Below are 20206 nucleotides of genomic sequence, written 5' to 3'. Positions count from 1 at the left end.
GTAATCATCATGGACAATGGTGATAATCTTTATAGTCATTTGATGACGGAGACCTGTCAGCAATTTAAGATTATACATCGCAATTCCACCTCATATCGCCCCAAAGCGAATGGAGTAGTCGAGGCAGCCAATAAGAACATAAAGAAGATACTTCGGAAAATGGTGGAAGGGTCCAGACAATGGCATGAGAAGTTACCTTTCGTATTATTGGGTTATCGCACTACTATTCGCACTTCAGTAGGGGCCACTCCTTATTTGTTGGTGTATGGCACGGAGGCAGTAATACCCGCAGAAATTGAAATCCCATCCCTTCGGATTGTCGTTGAGGCAGAAATTGATGACGTTGAATGGGTCAAAACCCGCTTGGAGCAATTAAGTCTGATTGATAAAAAGAGATTGGCAGCAGTATGTCATGGCCAATTGTACCAACAGAGAATGGCGAGAGCATATAACAAGAAGGTACGTCCACGGAAGTTCGAAGTGGGTCAGTTAGTGTTGAGACGTATCTTGCCTCATCGGGCTGAAGCAAAAGGAAAATTCGCCCCAAACTGGCAGGGGCCATTTGTCCTAACTAGAGTGTTGTCCAATGGCGCGTTATATTTGACAGATGTAGAAGGGAAATGTGTAGAAATGGCTATCAATTCCGATGCAGTCAAGAGATACTATGTATGATTTCTTCGTTCGATTGTCTTTGTATTTGTTTGTATTTGACATATTTTGAAGATTGAAATGACGAAGGCATTTTGTTCTGCTATCTAAACACCTTATCCCTTGTCAACCCTTTTGAGTATTATTTATTTTCTTTCATACCCCTCTTTCGGAATCAATAGTGAATATCAGAAACACTAACGCAGAAGATAAGAAAAGGAGAAGAAAAATGAAAAGGGGAGAAGAAAGAAAAAGAAAAGAATGAAAAAAGGGGAAAAGAAGAAGAAAGAGAAAAGAAAAAGAAAGAAAAAAAAAGAATAAGAAAGAGAAGAAAAACAACAACAAAAGGAAAAGAAGGAAAGAAAAGAAAAGGAAAAGAAAAGAAAAATCACAACAAACAAAGTAATTCCTATAACATGAACTACGTTCGACCTGATTCCTTTTAAGGATACGTAGGTAGCCTCACGGTTCGGTCTCATCAAACAAAAATCCAAAAGCCCCCAAGCAAGAAACTGGGGCAGAAGCCGTGGTTGTTGTGAGAAACCTGATTCCGAAAGTTGTAACTTTAACCCATTTGAATTGTTTTGAGCCTTTTTATACCCTTTCTTTGTAACCTTGTCCAAAAGACCACATTACGGTTCAAAGAAAGACCTTCTGATCAGTCTTTAAGAAATTCCAAGTCGAGCAGGTAAAGGTAATTCATGTCAGGGGCAACATTCTAGTTCAAGCGGAGAAATAAAATGAGAGAGTCTTATTGGTGAAAACCTTCACAGGCACCGTAAGGCGACGGGAGTTGAGAGAAATAAAATGAGAGAGTCTTATTGGTGAAAACCTTCACAGGCACCGTAAGGCGATGAGAGTTGAGAAAAATAAAATGAGAGAGTCTTATTGGTGAAAACCCTCACAGGCACCTTGAGGCGAAAGCGAGTTGAAAAGTTAGCAAGTGAGAAAGGCCTATTGGTGGAAAACTATTTCAAGGCACCGCAGGATGAACAAGGTCAAGGTTTGGGTAAAGTAATCAGGCCATGGAAATTCTGAGGCGACAAAGTACGGCAACTGAAAGTTGATTAGTTGGACAGATTGGGCCAATTAATCCGAAATGCATGTCATGATCATTGGTATCAGCTGTTCCACTCAGATAAGATTCTTTTTCATTTTCCCTTTGTAGCAGTCATCTGGTTTTGGATTCTTCTTATCCTTAACCCACAAAGTCATTATATTTCATTGTATTTTGGGTTTATTTAATATCAGTCTTGTCCCAAATAAATGGAAGAGAATTTCAAAGCTCATTACCAACTTCCAAAATTGCAAATCTCAACTTGGTCAGAGCATACTAAAGACAGCATGATGTAAGGTGGGATACGGGGGATCACTAGAAGTTACACCGGTGGAATGATTTGGTATGTCATGGAAGATGCAAAGGTTCAGATGAAGGGGTCAGAGGTGTGAAACAACAACATGGGTATAGAACACTCGGTTCATCAAAGGCCATGGGATTTGAAAGTCAGTCAGAAAGTCAAAGCGGTTTAGGGCCAGTTCGGGAAAGCCATTCAGAACGAAACAATGTAGTGGAAAGATATTCACCAAGAATGTCATTAGCTAACCACCACTTTAAACTGACAAAATTTTCTTTGATTGAAACAGGGGCAGAAAATTCATTTGTTTCGGAGAAACCCTCCGTGGAGAAAGGCAGTCACCAAACAGGTTTGACTTTTGATTTTCAGGACCCTCCTGGAAAATGGGACCTAGTTTAAAGTTCAGAAATAGCATAATCTAGCATAAATGTATCCCAAAAGAATATAAGTTAGCTTAGAAGTTTGCATGTTCGATATAGGATTCAATTAGGAGTTTCCAGGACCCTCCTGAATAATGGGACTTATCTTTAAGATTTCGATTTGATAACAACAATTTAGCATAAACTCTGTTGTAGGGTAGTATAATTCAGCCATGAAAGTTGTCACCCTTAAGATAAAACTTGACTTTTGATTTTCAGGACCCTCCTGGATAATGGGGAGTAGTTTAAGACCTTCTTAGATTAAAAGATTTAGTAGAAATCACACCTGTAGAGGACATAACTTAGGTTTTAAAAATCGTCGTTTAGTTAAGAGTTGTTAGGACCCTCCTGGATAATGGGACCTAGCTTTCAATTCTTAGTAATACTTGGTAATACGATTTAGTTTTACACTCACATCTGTGCCCAGCCACCAAATTGGGGCAGAAAAATTTTCTGTGTTTTATCTATTTTGAAGTCAGGAGCCCGTATGGAGAGCAGGGAATACATTTCATGTCAGCAGTCAGGAGCCCGCCTGGAGAGTAGGGAATACTTTCAAGCGCAGCAGTCAGGAGCCCGCTTGGAGAGCAGCGAATACTTTCAAGTTTAGTAGTCAGGAGCCCGCCTGGAGAGCAGGGAAATACATTTCAAGCCAGCAGTCAGGAGCCCGCCTGGAAAGCAGGGAATACTTTCAAATGTAGCAGTCAGGAGCCCGCCTAGAAAGCAGGGAAATACTTTCAAGTTCAATAGTCAGGAGCCCGCCTGGAGAACAAGGGAGTACAATTCAAGTTTGGGTTTTCAAAATTCTTATTGATATTCGGTAATGTGATTCATTTTTACACTTACACAAGAGACCACCAAGCTGGGGCAGAAAATTTTTCTTTGTTTTATCTATTTTAAAGTCAGGAGCCCGCCTGAAGAGCAGGGAATACATTTCATGTCAGCAGTCAGGAGCCCGCCTGGAGAGCAGGGAATACTTTCAAGCGCAGCAGTCAACAGCCCGCCTGGAGAGCAGGGAATACTTTCAAGTTTAACAATCAAGAGCCCGCCTGGAGAGCAAGGAAATACATTTCAAGCCAGCAGTCAGGAGCCCTCCTGGAAAGCAGGGAATACTTTCAAATGTAGCAGTCAGGAGCCCGCTTGGAAAGCAGGGAATACTTTCAAGTTTAGCAGTCAGGAGCCCGCCTGGAAAGCAGGGAATACTTTCAAGTTCAGCGGTTAGGAGCCCGCCTGGAGAACAAGGGAGTACAATTCAAGTTTGGGTTTTCAAAATTCTTATTGATATTCGGTAATATGATTCATTTTTACACTTACACAAGAGACCACCAAACTGGGGCAGAAACTTTTCTTTGGTTTGTCTATGTTGAAGTCAGGAGCCTGCCGGGAGAGCAGGAAATATATCTCAAATTGAAGTCAGGAGCCCGCGTGGATAGCATGGGAATACATTTAAGTTCAGCGATTAGGAGCCCACCTGGAGAGCATGGGAATACATATCAAGTTCAGCAGTCAGGCACCCGCCTGGAGAAAGAGAAGCATCTCAGTTTACAATTCAAGACGACAACAAAGGAGTTTTACCGAGAGAATAGAGGACAACAAGAAACATAAGATCAAGTTTGAAGATCAAGATAGGATTTTGTAAAGCATAGATCATAGTCTAGTCTAGTTTTTTTTTTGACATGGTGTAATAAGGGGTTTAGTGAGCAGCAGCAGCAACAACAACAGTGAAATCACAGCTCCATGGTAATCCCAGCTACCAGACATTCCTGAACTACACTGACCTGATTCCTTTTTAGCCAAGGATATGTAGGCAACCTTGGAAGCAGGGTGCGGTCAAATCTTTCAAAAATGCTTCCCGCGGAGTATTCAAACAGGCAAAAATCGCTCGTATCCGCTCACTTATCTTTGCACGAAAACTCTTCGGGTTTCCGGGCAAAGAGGGGCAGCTGTGAGCACGTTATTTTTTCCCTATATGAATTACTCCCATAAATTCAAAACAAATAATTTCCTTTTATTATTTGCAATTTTGTAGATTTTGTGGCATTTTCTGATAATTGTTTGCATTGGTCTGTGCATTTTTATTTTTGTTTAGTTAATGAAAAATACAAAAATATGTTGCACCTGCATTTAGGGTTTAATTTTACATTTTTAGATTAATTAGTAAATTACTTTGTTTTATAAGATATGAAAATCACAAAAATAGTTTATTTTGCACTTTTAAATTTTAATTTCGAACTTTGGCAGTTTTCCTTGAATTTGGTTTTTAATTATTCGTGGTAAATGTTATTTAGAGTTAATTAATGCAATAGAATAATTTGATTAGGGATTAATTTAGGTTTATTTATATTTTTAAATTTAAAAAGAAGTTTGAAAAAAAAAAAAGAAGAAAGGGATTGGAAATAAGAAAAGGGGTGTTTTGGGCTAACATTGCCAAGCCCAAATGATTTCCCCCATTAGCTCGTCCAAGCCAGGCCCAAAGTCCTTTGTCTTACCCGGTCCAAGTAAGTCCATCACCCAAGCCGTTGAAACAACGTCGTAAAGGAGTGGAACGACGTCGTTTCGAGTACAGTTTTGCCTTAACAAATTCTGGCCCTTCATCTTGCTTCATCCGACGGTCCATAGCATATATCTTAATCCCATAAGAGTGTCTGAAACTTCAGAAGACACTCAGTTCATCTAAACACTCATGTACTTCGTCTCCTCCATGACAATACCCTAATTCCCCATTGTTACCGGCGATACAGCTCTAAATCGCCACCAAATCTCGACGACATAATCCCCACAGTCCCTTAAACACTAAACTACAACCACTTTCCCCAAATCCTCTCCAATGGTCTTTAATTTCATATCGTAAAAAATGAAACCCTGATTCTTCCCTTACCTCTGTTTCGGCATGCAAGGTCGATATTATTCACCAAGCATCGAGATCGTTTCGACCCGAAATGAGTGTTAGACGGTTGTTCTCACGAGAAAAACCCGACTAACACTCGTTTTTTATCCAAATCAAACTGGCCAGAGTTTATCAAAGGCGTAGGGTGAGGTATTTCTTCTTCTGGTTTATCTCTCCTCAGTTATCTTTGTGTTTCTTCTTTATTTTCTACATCCTCTTCCCTTTTGTTAGTTTTCTCTGATAAAGTCACTGGGATATTAGCATCTTCTTTTGTTTCCTTTCCATCTATTTTCCTTGATTTGTCGATTTTGTTATTGGTTCTCAATTTCTAGTTACAAGCAATTTTAGTTTTGTTTTCCATAAAAAGGGAGATAGGAGTCATTGGGTTTTTGTTTGGTTCTGGGCGCCGATTACTGATTTTAGTCATGGCTTAGCTCGAAGGTCAAGCTCAGTCTGTTGGTTTGTGTTTGATAAATTGATAACAAGTTCAAAAAGATTGTTCTAAAATGCCCACAGCCTTGTTTCCATTTCATTCGATTTGGGCTTGACTGTATTGGGCTGTTTAAGCTAGGCCTCACTTGGCATCTAGATTTACCAGGTCACCTTGACTCACATCTGTTTTGGGTCTGCCAGTAGTTTAAAGGGTAAATAACTGGGGTCTTAAAGGGTAATGTCGGGAAATTAGTATAGGGAATCTCATTGTAACAGAAAAGGAAGCTTCTAGGAAGTTGGGGAGGGAGCTGTTTTGAAACTCTGATATTTTAACTAAGGGTAGTTAAGCAAAAACAAAAATTGGCTAATGATCTCTAAGCTAAAATGAAAATGTTGAGAGGTGCAAGGGGTAAAATCTGAGATTTGTATTTGTTGCCCTAACACCCCTCTATAAAAGGATCATTTGCTAAAATTTTAAAGGAGGAGATATTTTTTTAAAGAAATCAGATACAGCTAGAAATACTGAAAAATTACTGTTCCATCGAGATCTTCTACAATTCTTGAAGTTTATTTTAGTTTCTGAAGTATATTCTGATTCATCTGGGTTTGAAAGTGGTTTGAATTAGGGGTTGTGGCTTATTTCTGCTACAATTGGTCTATTCCTGCTGCTTCCTCTTAGTTTCAAGATAATTGTTGGTCTATTTTGCTATTATTCAGGTACACATTTCTACATTCCACCTAATGTAAAGCTTGATTTGGAATCGAAATGGAAATCTGGAGCTCTGAGTTGTATTCACAATTAGCTGTGTTCATATTTTAGTTTACTTGTCTACTTTTTTTTATTTTAGAGAATTTCGCTTATTGCCTTTCAAACTCTGAATATGTGATCAGAGATTGAGCTTCTGAATATCATATGACCTGGTAGTTTAGTTTGGTGTCCATCTTAGTCTGATTCTTTAAATGTAGTCATTTGCATTACTTATTCATTTTAAGGTCAGGATTTGGACTTGTTTAAATGCAGTCAATTCGAGATTTATTTTAGACTTTAAATGTGTACTAAGTAAGGTTTTTAAGGCTACTGTAGTATGGATTTGAATCTTGTATGCAAGTTGAGTTGATGGTTCAATGTCATAGCTTTTTAGTCTAATTTGAACGATAAGCCTCGATGTTAGGAAATATCTACTTTCCTATAGCAGGGGTCTAAGTTTGCTTCGTTATTTTTCTTTAGATCTAGTTTAAATTGGTTTCACGTTTAGCTTAGTTTTTTCTTTCAGAATCAGAGTCGTGTATTATAATCTTCTATTGCATTGTCTTTTAAAATTCAAGTGAGGCATTTTTGTTCAGTCATACCTTGGTTTATACGCATACCAGTCAGTCATGTGCTGGCCAGGGCCAGTAGGCCCAGCTGACTTTTGAGCCTGGTCTTGGAGGCCCCTTTGGAAATAAGGAGTGGTCTCGCTGTTTTTGTTTGTCCTGGGCCTCCTCTTGAGTCTAAAAGTTTTATTGGTGCCGATGTTAACTAATAGGGGTGGTCCAGCTTCTGAACATCTAACGCCCCTCCCCCTTTCCCTAATAGTTGCATACCTCGGCCTTAAATCGTGTTAGTTCAATTATTTGAGGTAATTAATTTGAGGCAAGCCATAATTAGACACTTAGTAACAAATGACTCTTGTGTTAATTTCATAATATAGATGTAAAATAGCAAATGTTCGTAGAGAAACCTTTAGGGCCGTTTAAAATACTATTGTGATTGTGGACACGTTCGCGTGACACGATTACGATTTCTAAAAAAAACAAAATCGGAGTATACGTTCGCGTAACTTCGGCTAAACTTTCTTAATAAATAAACAAAACGTTATTAATTATGGACACGTTCACGTGACATGATTTTTGACACGCCAAAGGGAAAGAGTATACGTACGCGTAACTCAATTCTTTAACTACGAATAATCAAGTGAATTAAAAGCGATAAAGAGTAAATGCACATAGGATCTAAAATCAATAATTAAATAATTTTAATAAGCCAAGTATGATCAAAGTGACCGTGCTGGAACCACGGATCTCGGAAATGCCTAACACCTTCTCCCGGGTTAACAGAATTCCTTACCCGGATTTCTGTGTTCGCAGGCTGTAGAACAGAGTCAACTTCCTCGATTTGGGATTTTAAACCGGTGACTTGGGACACCCTAAATTATCCCAAGTGGCGACTCTGGTTTTTAATAAATAAGCGATCCCGTTTCGATTGTCCTTTAATTGGAAAAACTCCCTTGTATTTATACCCTTTACGGGGTGTAGGTAAAAAGGAGGTGTGACATACCTCTATGTAGTACTATAAATAGAGGATGAGAAGTCATTTTGTAACACACTTGATACACTTGAAAGAAATTAGAAGTTCTCATCTCTTGCTCTTTATACTCTTGTCTATTTTCTTGTTTTATTACTTTGAGCTAAGTTTCGTAACACGTTATCAGCACGAATTGTTATTTTATTTGTCACTTAGTAAAAAAACGAAAAAAGGCAAGGAATTGATTTTGAAGGTAAAGTTATTAACATTGGTTGTTTTCTTCTAAGTTAAATGGCCCAATCCCTGACACATTGGGCAAGCTTCAGAAACTACGTTTCCTGTATGAGTTATACATCTTTTTGCCTCTTTTATAGTGTGTTTGTTTTTGGTCTTCTTTTCTTTTGCTGAATAGTTTCTTAACATTTTGTATTTCATCTCGTCAAATATATTTGTGGTAAGATTGATTTTACCATTACAAAAGATATATGCACATGCAATTATCATATAAATAAAACACTAGATGTATTGGTGACACTATTGTGTTTGTGATGATGCCATATGTTGTATATTGTTTAATTTATTTCTTCTTACATGTATTCTTTAACATTTTTCATCGCCTCATTTGTTAAGCATGTGATTATACAATCTCAATTTGGACTTGTCCTGTTAATAAATTAGTACTTGCATTTCACATGAATAAGGAAATATACTGCTAAAATAAATTATTTTTCAGAAAACAGTGAGTATATTTCGTTGGTTTTATATGGAAAAAGGCATTGTTTACCTTTAGTTCATGAAGAATACATGTAAGAGATTGTGTTTTTTCCTTTATATTTAACTATGTCATGCATTATTGTTCATGAAAAAAATCTATGCTAGTTCTAATTAAAATTCAAAGTGATATTTTACAGGCGCAAGGGTGAGTCTCAGTTGCACTTTGGCATATTATTCTATTGGTTGAGGGTAAGACGATGGGTTCAAGTCCCATCGCACCTTGAGGGTAAGACGTCGGGTTTAAGTCCTAGTGCACCATGATAATAAGACGTTGGGTTCGAGTCCCAGCGCATTATGGCCTAACATAATTTATATAGGTAAGGCATTGGATTTGAGTTCCAATGCACCATATTGATGATATAATGATGACTAAAGAAAAATAATGTATTTTTCATGAAAAAGCATGAAGCTTGTCTCACTTGATTTATTCCATTCTTGAAGTGAATGTGATAACGGTGCAAATATGTCTAAATGAAGATAAGTGGTTGATCAATGAATATGGGTGTACCGAAGATTAAAATAATAATAGTCATTATTATGGTAATTGTAAAAATGAGAACAATAAGGGTTCTCAAAATAATTCTTCAAAGGTGACGGAAATATGTATCAATATGGTATGTTAATACGAGACACGCTCACATGATTATCGTCAATTACTTTAAAATATGATTTGTGATAAGCATTGTAAATGCAGATTCATTCCTGAAAGTGAATGTGAATATATATACCATAATAATATATATTTTAAATGTGTGTGTGTATGTATGTATATATGTGTGTGTGATACAAATTATGCATAAGAATGTACTTTTGCATGGTTGAATAAATACTAAACTCACCTCTACGAGAGGTTTCAGAGAAAGAAAGATAATGAACATTGTTGTGTGCTTACATGAATATGTTATTGGTCGCGTACATGTGGTATGCCAAAAATATTTTGACATGCCTTATAAAAGGTATTAAAGGCAAAATTAAAGGAAGAAATGATTTTGTTTATGATGACTTTGACCAAGACAATTTATTATGATATTATTTTCTTCGTGAAGGAAGTATTCACCATATGGATGGTGTGATAAAAGATCTTGTACAAAATTAATTAAAAGCTCTGGAAGAGCTAATTTATTATTAACCGGATGAATGATTTCATAGATGAATCTATTTTATGGTCACATGTACGTTTCTTATCAACTTGCAGTTTGGATTTTGCAAGGTTGATTGCTCAAATTATTAGAGCATAGTTCCAGAGTGTAATTTATGATGATTTATCTTGATAAAGCTGGTATAAATCCAAGTTGGTTTAGCAGAAATTGTATGCCTCAAATTATAGCTAAACCATTGGTTATGAGAACAATACTACCAAAAGGAAATTTGGTATGATATGTATTATTTAATATACAGCAGCACTTGTACACATAACCAAGTTATGATAAATTCTCCCTATCATAATTGGTTCAGGGTCAGGAATCAAATATTTTTCATCTAGAAATATAATTGTATTATATGATCTAATTATGTCACCACAATACACAAAGATGGATATCCAAAGAAGGTAGAAAAATGTATTGGTGATCCCAACATTAGGGGGAGAAAATGGGTAGCTGAAAAGTGATACATGGAATGAATTCTTATGAATACATCTAGATCCTCGTACAAGAAAATGTGAACTTGATGTTCAAGTGATAATTCATTTCAAAAATATTACCAGGCGCATTTGCTGATGTGATGACCCAAAAGGTTATCACTTATTTTAGAAATGAATTCCGTATTTTGGGGCCTTAAAACCTCTTTCTTTTGTCTTACCTCGATTTGTGTGCGCAGTCCGAGCATGTATACGGAAAGCCATTATGTGAAAATCTGTGAAAAATGATAAATTTTGCATTTAAAATGAATTTAGGTTGACTTCGGTCAATATTTTAGGTAAACGGACTCGGACCCATGATTTGACGGTCCCGGAGTGTCCGTAGGAAAATATGAGATTTAAGCGTATGTCCGGAATTGAATTCCAACCTCCCAAGCCTGAGAAATAAATTTTTTAAAGAAAATTATTTTCTGGAAATATATAAGAGTTTTTGGAAATGAAAGGTGTTTGAAATTGATGGTATCGGGCCCGTATTTTTGTTCTGGAGCCCGATACAAGTTTGAAATAATAATTAGGTTGAATCTGTAAAATTTGGTGAAGATTGGAATTGGTTTGGTATAAAGCGGACTTAAAGTTGAGAAATTAAAAATTTTGGTGTTCTTGAATGATTTCATGAATTTGGAGTTTAATTCATAGTTGTTGGTGTTATTTTGAGGATTTGATTGCATGAGCAAGTCTGTATGATGTTTTTAGGTTGGTGTGCATGTTTGGTTCGGAGCCCCGAGGGCTCAGGTGAGTTTTGGATAGGCCACAGAGTGAATTTGGACTTAAAAATTGCAGGTTTTCAGCTGGTATGCATTACAGGCCCTGATCTCGCAATTGTGAGGTCAGGCGTCGCAATTGCGAGGTCTGTGAACTTGGTAATTACGAGGGACTCTTCGCAAATGCGAAATAAGCCCTGGCCAGCCTTCATCCCTTCGCAAATGCGAAAACCCCCAGAAATCCCCAGTCGTCGCAAATGCGACAGTCCCTTCGCAAATGCAAGGATAGCAGGTCCTAAAGGGGTTCGCAATTGCGAACCCTGGTCGCAAGTGCGACATATGCGACCTGCTAAATCCTAACTTAGTCAAATATTTCCCATTTTTTAAACTCTTTCAAAAGATAAACCCTTTTGGGAGATATTCCAAAGAAACGTTCTTCTCCAAATCGATTGTAAGTCATTTCTAACTCGTTTTCTTCAATCTTTAACATCTTTTCACATGATTTCAACTCAAAATCAAGGATTTTCAAGGGAAAAATTGGGTGTTTTGGGTAGAACCTAGGTTTTTTAAATTTTGAGGATTTGGACCTCGATTTGAGGTTCGATTTCAAAACAAATTATATATTTGGGTTCGTGGGTGAATGGGTAATCAGGTTTTGGTTCGAACCTCGGGTTTTGACCATGTGGGCCTGGGTTGATATTTGACTTTTTGGGGAAAATATTGAAAAACTTATTTTCATGCGTTAGAATTGATTCATTTAGCATTTATTGATATAATTAAGTAACTTGTGGCTAGATACAAGCGGATTGGTGGTGGAAACGAGAGGTAAAGCGTTAGTTGAGGCTTGAATTGTGTTCGTGGCATCGAAGTAAGTGTTTGATATAACCTTAGCTTGAGGGATTAGGAGTTGTGTTATATTTGCTATATGTTAATTGTGGAGTACGACGTATAGGCATGGTGACGAGTATCTATATGCCGGTGTCAAGCATGCCCATGTGTCTAGTGTTGTAATTGAAGTGACTTCATTGAGATTTATTCATACTTAAAATATTGATTATCATTATTGGTTCTTTTCCGGGATGTCATTGTTTATGATATTGTCTCCCTTGCCGGGATGTTATTGTTTATGATATTATCTTCCTTGCCGGGATGTTATTATTATGACATTGTCTCCCTTGCCGGGATGTTATTGTTTACGATATTATTTTTTATCGGGATGTTGTTGTTATACTCTTGTTCCCTTGCCGGGATTCTTTTGTGATTGTTGTTGATCTGTAAAGGGGATCGAGTGGCACGCCGTCATGGAAATATATGAAATAGGAGCGGGTTGCACGCTTGTAACGAGATATATGAAATGGGAGCGGGTTGCACGCCTGCGATAAGATATATGAAGTAGGAGCGGGTTGCACGCCTGCAACGAGATATATGAAATGGGATCGGGTTGTATGCCTGCAATGAGATATATGAAATGGGATTGGGTTGCATGCCTGCAACGAGATATATGAAATGGGATCGGGTTGCACGCCTGCAACAAGATGTGAAATGAAAGTGAATTCTACATTTGTTTTCCTTATCCTTGTTAGTAATTGGAATTTGGTTTCTTTATATTCCTCTTGATATTTTGTTGTTATCTGTTACTCCCCGAAGCATGTTTTCCCCCTCCCATCTTTAACTGTAATTATCTGCTTTAATTTTTCCGTTGTATATGATTTATATGCATAGGTTATTTGGTAGTTTGGTCCTAGCCTTGTCATTATTCACCGAGGTTAGGCTAGGCACATGCCAGCACATGGGAACGGTTGTGCTGATACTACACTCTGCACTGTGTGCAAATACTGGTACCGGAGCATTTGGACCATAGTGAGGTTGCTGCCTTCAGTCCAACAGGCGACCCGAGGTAGTCCTACAGGCGTCTGCGGGCCTTGGTGTCTCCTTCTATCATTTCTTTTCTGTTTTTACTTATTTAGAGACAAATTCGTGTATTTCTATTCAGACCTTATTTGTAGTATTCTTAGACAGTCTGTGAAATTGTGACACCAAATTCTGGGTAGAGTTGTGTTTAGACTTCCGCAGTTTGTATTAAGTTAAATTATCACATTTTGTCTTTCGCTTAATTATTACCGCTATTTGTATGATATCGACTCATCACTGACAATGATTTGAAGCTGGAAAAGGTTAAGTAATTAGAATAATTTGACTTGCCTAGCTTTTACCAGTTGCCGCCATCACGACTCCCGAGGGTGGGAAATCCGGGTCGTGACAAGTTGGTATCAGAGCTCTAGGTTACTTAAGTCTCACAATTCATGGACAAGCTTAGTAGAGTCTGAGGGATCGGTACGAAGATGTCTGTATTTATCCCTTAGAGGCTACAAAGTTAGGAAAAACTTCACATCTATTCTTTCCTCTCGTACGGTTTGGTTTCTCAATGCTAATTGAATTTATACTCTATTCTCTCGCAGATGGCGAGAACACGTGCTTCATCATCCACTGATCAGAAGCCCGAGCCCCCAGCAGCAGTTCCCACGAGGGGTAGAGGGCGAGGTCGAGGTTGAGGCAGGGGCAGAGCTCAGCCCAGAGCAACAGCACTAGCGGTAGGGCCTCAGGTTGAGTTTGATGATGAGGTTCCGGCCCTGGCAGTTCTGGTGGGCCTAGCTCAGGTCCCAGAGGGGTTCATTGCTAGCCCAGTACTCCAGGATGCTCTTGTCCATATAATAGGCCTTATGGAGAGTATCACCCGGCCAAACTTACTTCCTGTAGCACCAGCCGTCTCTCAGGCTGGAGGAGGAGCCCAAACTCCTGCTACCCGCACTCCGGAGCAGATGGCTCCCCAGTTTCAGACTCCAGCAGCTCATCCAGTTGGAGCAGTTCAGTCGGGTGTGGTAGCTCAGACCAGTGATAGAGTAGCTATGTCTGCTAATGCCTTGTGGAGATTGGACAGGTTTACCAAGATCTTCACTACCACTTTCAGTGGTGCATCTTCTAAGGATCCCCTGGATTATTTAGACAATTGTCATGAGGTTCTCAAGAACATGGGGATACTGGAGATCAATGGGGTCGACTTTTCTACTTTTCGCTTGTCTGGATCCGCCAAGACTTGGTGGAGAGATTATTGTTTGGCTAGACTAGTTGGGTCACCAACTTTGACTTGGGATCAGTTTTCTCAGCTATTTTTGGAGAAGTTTCTTCCTGTCACTCAAAGGGAGAACTATCGGAGGCAGTTTTAGCATCTCTAGCAGGGTTCTATGACTATTACTCAGTACGAGACCAGATTTGTTGACTTGGCCCATCATGCTCTTCTTATACTTCCCACTGAGAGAGAGAGACAGAGAGAGAGAGTGAAGAGGTTCATTAAGGGACTCATTCAGCTTATTCGATTGAAGATGGCTAAGGAAATAGGAAGTTAGATTTCTTTTCAGGAGGCGACCAATGTGGCGAGGAGAGTTGAGATGGTTCTATCGCAGGAGAGTGGTTAGGGGTCTGACAAGAGGCCTCGTCATTCGGGAAGGTTCAGTGGTACTTCATATGGAGGCAGGGATTCTTTTGGTAGGGGCACGTTCCCAGGCTGTTTCAGTCAGCACTTCAGGCTTCTCATAGTGCCCCAGGTGGTCGTGGTTCTCACATACAGTATTCTGATCAACATTCATATAGTGCATCGCCAGCTCCTATCAGTGCACCTCTGCTTCAGAGTTTTTAGGGTCATCAGCCCCAGCAGCCGAGGGCTTGTTTCACTTAAGGCGACACGAGGCACATTGCTAGATATTTCCCTCGAGCACCGAGCAATTCTCAGCACCAGGGTTCCCGTGCCATGGTTCAGGCACCGAGTGTTCCACCGCCTACTCAGCTAGCTAGAGCTGGAGGTAGGGGTGCTAGAGGTGGAGGTATAGGTATTAGAGGTGAAGTTTAGGCCGCTAGAGGTGGAGGCCAGCCAACAGGAGGTCGTCCTAGAGAGGTAGTTCAGAGTGGTAGGGCCCAGTCCTGATGTTGTGCTCTTCCAGCCAGGCTTGAGGCTGAGGCTTCTGATGTAGTTATAAATCGAGTGTTTAGGCCTTACTTGGATTCTTTCGTGATAGTCTTCATTGATAATATTTTGATCTATTCCTGCAGTCAAGAGGAGCATGAGCAGCAACTGAGAGTGGTTCTTCAAACTTTGAGAGATAGTCAGTTATATGCTAAGTTTTTTGAAGTGTGAGTTCTGGTTAAGTTCAGTTGCATTCTTGGGTCATGTGGTATCAGTAGAGGGTATTCAGGTAGATCCGAAGAAGATAGAGGCAGTCAGGAACTGGCCTAGACCAGCATCAGCTACAGAGATCCAGAGTTTTTTGGGTTTGGCAGGCTATTATCGTCGGTTTATGGAAGGGTTTATGGACGAGTGTGAGGCGAGCTTTCATAAGCTCAAGACAGCTTTGACTTCGGCGCTGGTGTTGGTTTTGCCCATAAGTTTATAGCCTTATACAGTCTATTGTGATGCATCTCGTATTTGACTTGGTGCTGTATTGATGCAGGATGGCAAGGTCATTACTTATGCTTCACATCAGTTAAAGATTCATGAGAAGAATTATCCAATTCATGATTTGGAGTTAGCAGCCATTCTTCACGAGTTGAAAATTCGGAGGCATTATCTGTATGGCATGTCATGTGAGGTGTTCATAGATCACAAGAGTGTGCAGTACTTGTTCAAGCAAAAGGAGCTAAATTTGAGGCAGAGAAGGTAGTTGGAGCTATTGAAGGACTATGATATCACCATCTTATATCATCCGGGAAAGGCCAATGTGGTGGCCTATGCTTTGAGTAGAAAGTCAGCCAATATGGGTAATTTAGCGTATATTCCGGTCGGTGAGAGACCGCTTGCTTTGGATTTCAGGCTTTGGCCAATCAGTTCGTGAGGTTGGATGTTTCTGAGCCCAGCCATGTATTAGCTTGGATAGTCGCTCGTTCTTCTTTGTTGGATCATATCCGAGATCAACAGTATGATGATCCTCATTTGTGTGTCCTTAGAGACACGGTGAAGCACGGTGGTGCCAAGCAGGTTACATTAGGAGATCATGGAGTTTTAAGACTGCAGGGTAGAGTTTGTGTGCCTAATGTGGATGAGATCCGAGAGTTGATTCTATAGGAGGCCCACAGTTCCCGGTACTCTACTCATCCGGGCGCTGCTAAGATGTATCAGGATTTGCGGCAGCATTATTGGTGGAGGAGGATGAAGAAGGACATTGCTGCATATGTGGCTCGGTGTTTGAATTGTCAGCAGGTTAAGAATGAGCATCAGAGACCTGGTGGTTTGTTCCAGAAGATTGATATTCCTGAGTGGAAGTGGGAGCGTATCACTATGGACTTCGTTGTTGGACTCCCACGGACTCAGAGGAAGTTCGATGCAGTGTGGGTTATTGTCGATAGGCTAACCAAGTCAGCGCATTTCATTCCTATGGCAGTCTCCTATTCTTCCGAGAGATTAGTTGAGATCTATATCTGGGAGATTGTTCCTCTCCATGGTGTGCCTGTGTTTATCATTTCGGATTGAGGTACGCAGTTTACCTCACATTTCTGGAGAGCAGTTCAGCGGGAGTTGGGCACACGGGTTGATTTGAGCACAACATTTCATCCTCAGACCGATGGACAGTCTGTCGCGACCCAAACTAGAGGGCCATGACTAGCACCCGATTATACTTGCCGAGCACCAACGTACATTTTATCTAACCTTTTTTTTTATCTTTTAGGATTGACGAGATCAATATAAATGGTAGACCTGGATCATGGACAACCAGCAATAAAATATGATGGCATGAACATACATAGCAGGGGATGACCAGACAATCAAGAAACTACATATAAGGTACAAGCTACCACGCTACCATGAAATACTATACAACAAAAACCAGCTGACAAGGCATACCAAACTATACACGAGTCGACACTTGTCTATGAGCCTCTAAATGAACATAAGTGTTGCAACATAGCTGGAACAGGGCCCCGACATACCCATAATATCTATAACAAAAATGCATACCAAGACCACGGCAAGTCCGGAGAAGGGATCTCGCCAATCACTGCTGAACTGGACAACCTACTGTGGCGGAGGAGCTGCACCTCCCTGTCTATTAGGGCCTGCAGCACGACATGCAGCATCCATAAACAAAAGGACGTCAGTACGAATAAAGTACTGACTATGTAAGGCAGGGAACATAAATACGAACAGTAATGTAAGCAAGGACAGAGAATATATACAACCTGGAACATCTGAGTACCTCTGAGGGCTACTGACATGAAATGCATGATACATATGTATGTATACATAAACTTTTAAAACATACGCCTCTGTGGGCATCATCATCATCATATCGTACCCAGCCATAATAGGCTTGGTAAAAAAACATACCCGGTCGTCATAAGGCTCGGTAGAATCGTACCCGGCCACGTGGAGCTCGGTAAAACCCAACTGATAAGTGGTTGCACAATATGTGCCGTACCCGGCCGACTATAGCGCGGCTCGGTAGAGTAAAATAGATACATATATATAATGCATGCTCGACTCATGGAATCACATTCTAAACCTTTCGGAGTGACGTAAGGTCGGTATCCTCTGTACACGTTATTAGGACCAACTCTTCATTACGAACCTTATAAGAATCAGGAAGTACCAACAACATTGATAACATAAGAATAAGAGAAGCAACATTAATATCAATCGTTCCATAAGAGAGAAAGCAATGTAAGTACTGCTAGCTTCTAAGAGTAGAGTATCTTTGGAAGCTCGTTCTTCACATTATGTACAATCAGAGTCATGCAAAAGAAGAAAAGGGATAGCCTCACATACCTTGTATATACTTCCCCAATCACAAGCTATGCAATTGTCACAACTACTTAGTCTACAATAAGAGAAACGATACTATCATTATCATTTAAGCGTCATAACTATTATGAATCGACCACAACCTATTTTACGTTGAAACGGACAGCACCTCCCCTATATATATGATTTCACACCATTCAAAACAATCACCAAACAGCACAAACAACCTCAATAATAAACATATTGAGCCTCCCAAAATAGTCCACGCACAACCTAATTACATCATACATACGACGACCACCGTAGTCGTGTCAAACGACCCGAAAATGTTACAATTAACTATAAGCCCACAACCTTACATATATATGGGGTTCCTACACACCCTTACATCTTCAAAACTCCACAAAATAGCAGTGAAACACGCAGCCCAATAGCAACACAAAACAGTCCACAAAACAGTCTGCTACAAGTGAATAACTCGAACTAACGGCTTCTGATCACCGTCCCGTGAGTTCTTACATGTATAGAACGAATTACCATAAATTCACAGCAGATAAAAATGTATTAAAGATGGCAGTAACTTACCTTACTTGTTGGATAACTCAGCCCTTCCCTTGGTTCTTCAAACTCTAGGTTTTACCTTCAAATAGAACTTGAAAGAGAGGGAAAATCGATTAGGGTTTGTGTGGGATTTTTGGGGAGGAGTTGCAGGGGTACTTTGGTTTTGAGGGTCTGAAATATGGATGAAATAACTGAGTTCATAACCCCTTAAAAGTCCTCTCTTGGCCGACTTAGTTCTTTTAATTTGTCCTATCATTTTGGCAAGTAGGTGATGCACCTACTTGTCATCTACCAATATGCGCAGGCTTGCGAAAATATGAATATCTCTATACTCTGAGATCGTATTGACAAACGGTTTAATGAGTTGGAAACTACACTCATAGATATTTAATTTGGTGGGTAGATCACCCCTTAATTCCTTGTAAATTAGGATAAAAACTTAGAAACATTTCACCTAATGTTTAAGTAAAATTATGAACCTAAGTTGCGACAACATTTGTCGACTTTTGTTTCATAACTCGTTTGACTTCAAGACTTATGATACGGATATTATATGATTCAAATACCTTAATACATGACCTTGAGTGTATTAAAAACCTCTAGGTTTACCTGAAAATATGAGTTACAACATCCTTGATTCGTTTAACTTCTAATACTTGCTAATCACCCTTATACACCCTTGTATCACTTAAGACCAATAGGATTAACTTCTTATCATCTCAAAAGTAATTCCTTCTTGGATTTATGTTAACTAATATATGGAATGAACTAACGCGTGTGGATATGGGTTGTAACACCCTTCCCCCTTAGGAACATTCGTCCTCGAATGTAAGGGTTCATGGGGAGTTTAAATCATCATGGATTCCGGCCAAGTTTCTTCCATTAATAGAGGACAAACTTGCAAGTGGTTAACTCAAGTATGGCCATACAAGAGTATGCAAAGCATTATGGACATGTACATTATCTGCATATCGCCATTTTGTATTAAGGAAGAGTATTCTCAAGTTATTGCTTACCTCATAGAGCCATTTCACCTTCCAATGTATCATGTGTTCCACCAGCATCCTTGTTATCTTCATTCTGGAATAGGTACGGGTATTTTGACTTCATCTCCTTTTCTGCTTCCCATGTTATTTCTTCCATATTCTTGTTCCTCCACAATACTTTGGTGGAAGCTACATCTTTTGTTCTCAGCTTGCGGACTTGTCGATCTAATATAGCTACTGGCACTTCTTCATATGATAGGTCCTCTGTAACCTGTACATCTTTGATAGGGACAACTCGAGAAGGGTCTCCAATACATTTACTCAACATAGATACATGGAATACGGGGTGGACAAATTCCAATTCGGATGGCAATTCTAACTCATAAGAAACCTGTCTAATCCGTCGAAGAATTTTATACGGCCCGATATACCTTGGACTCAGCTTATCTTTCTTCCCAAAACGCATAATACCCTTCATTGGTGAGATCCTCAGGAAAACCCAATCACCAACCTCAAACTCCAGATCACGACGCCGGACATCGGAATAAGATTTTTGCCTGCTTTGTGCCGTCCTCAATCGCTCCTATATCACTTTCACCTTCTCAATAGCTTGGTGAATCAAATCTGGCCCATATAATTCGGTTTCACCGACTTCGAACCATCCAACTGGTGATCTACATCTTCTCCTGTATAGTACCTCGTATGGGGCCATTTTAATACTTGAATGGTAGCTATT

This window comes from Nicotiana sylvestris, chromosome 4 (assembly GCF_000393655.2).
Source record: "Nicotiana sylvestris chromosome 4, ASM39365v2, whole genome shotgun sequence".
NCBI lineage: Eukaryota > Viridiplantae > Streptophyta > Magnoliopsida > Solanales > Solanaceae > Nicotiana > Nicotiana sylvestris.
Note: the sequence above shows the minus strand (reverse complement) of the source record.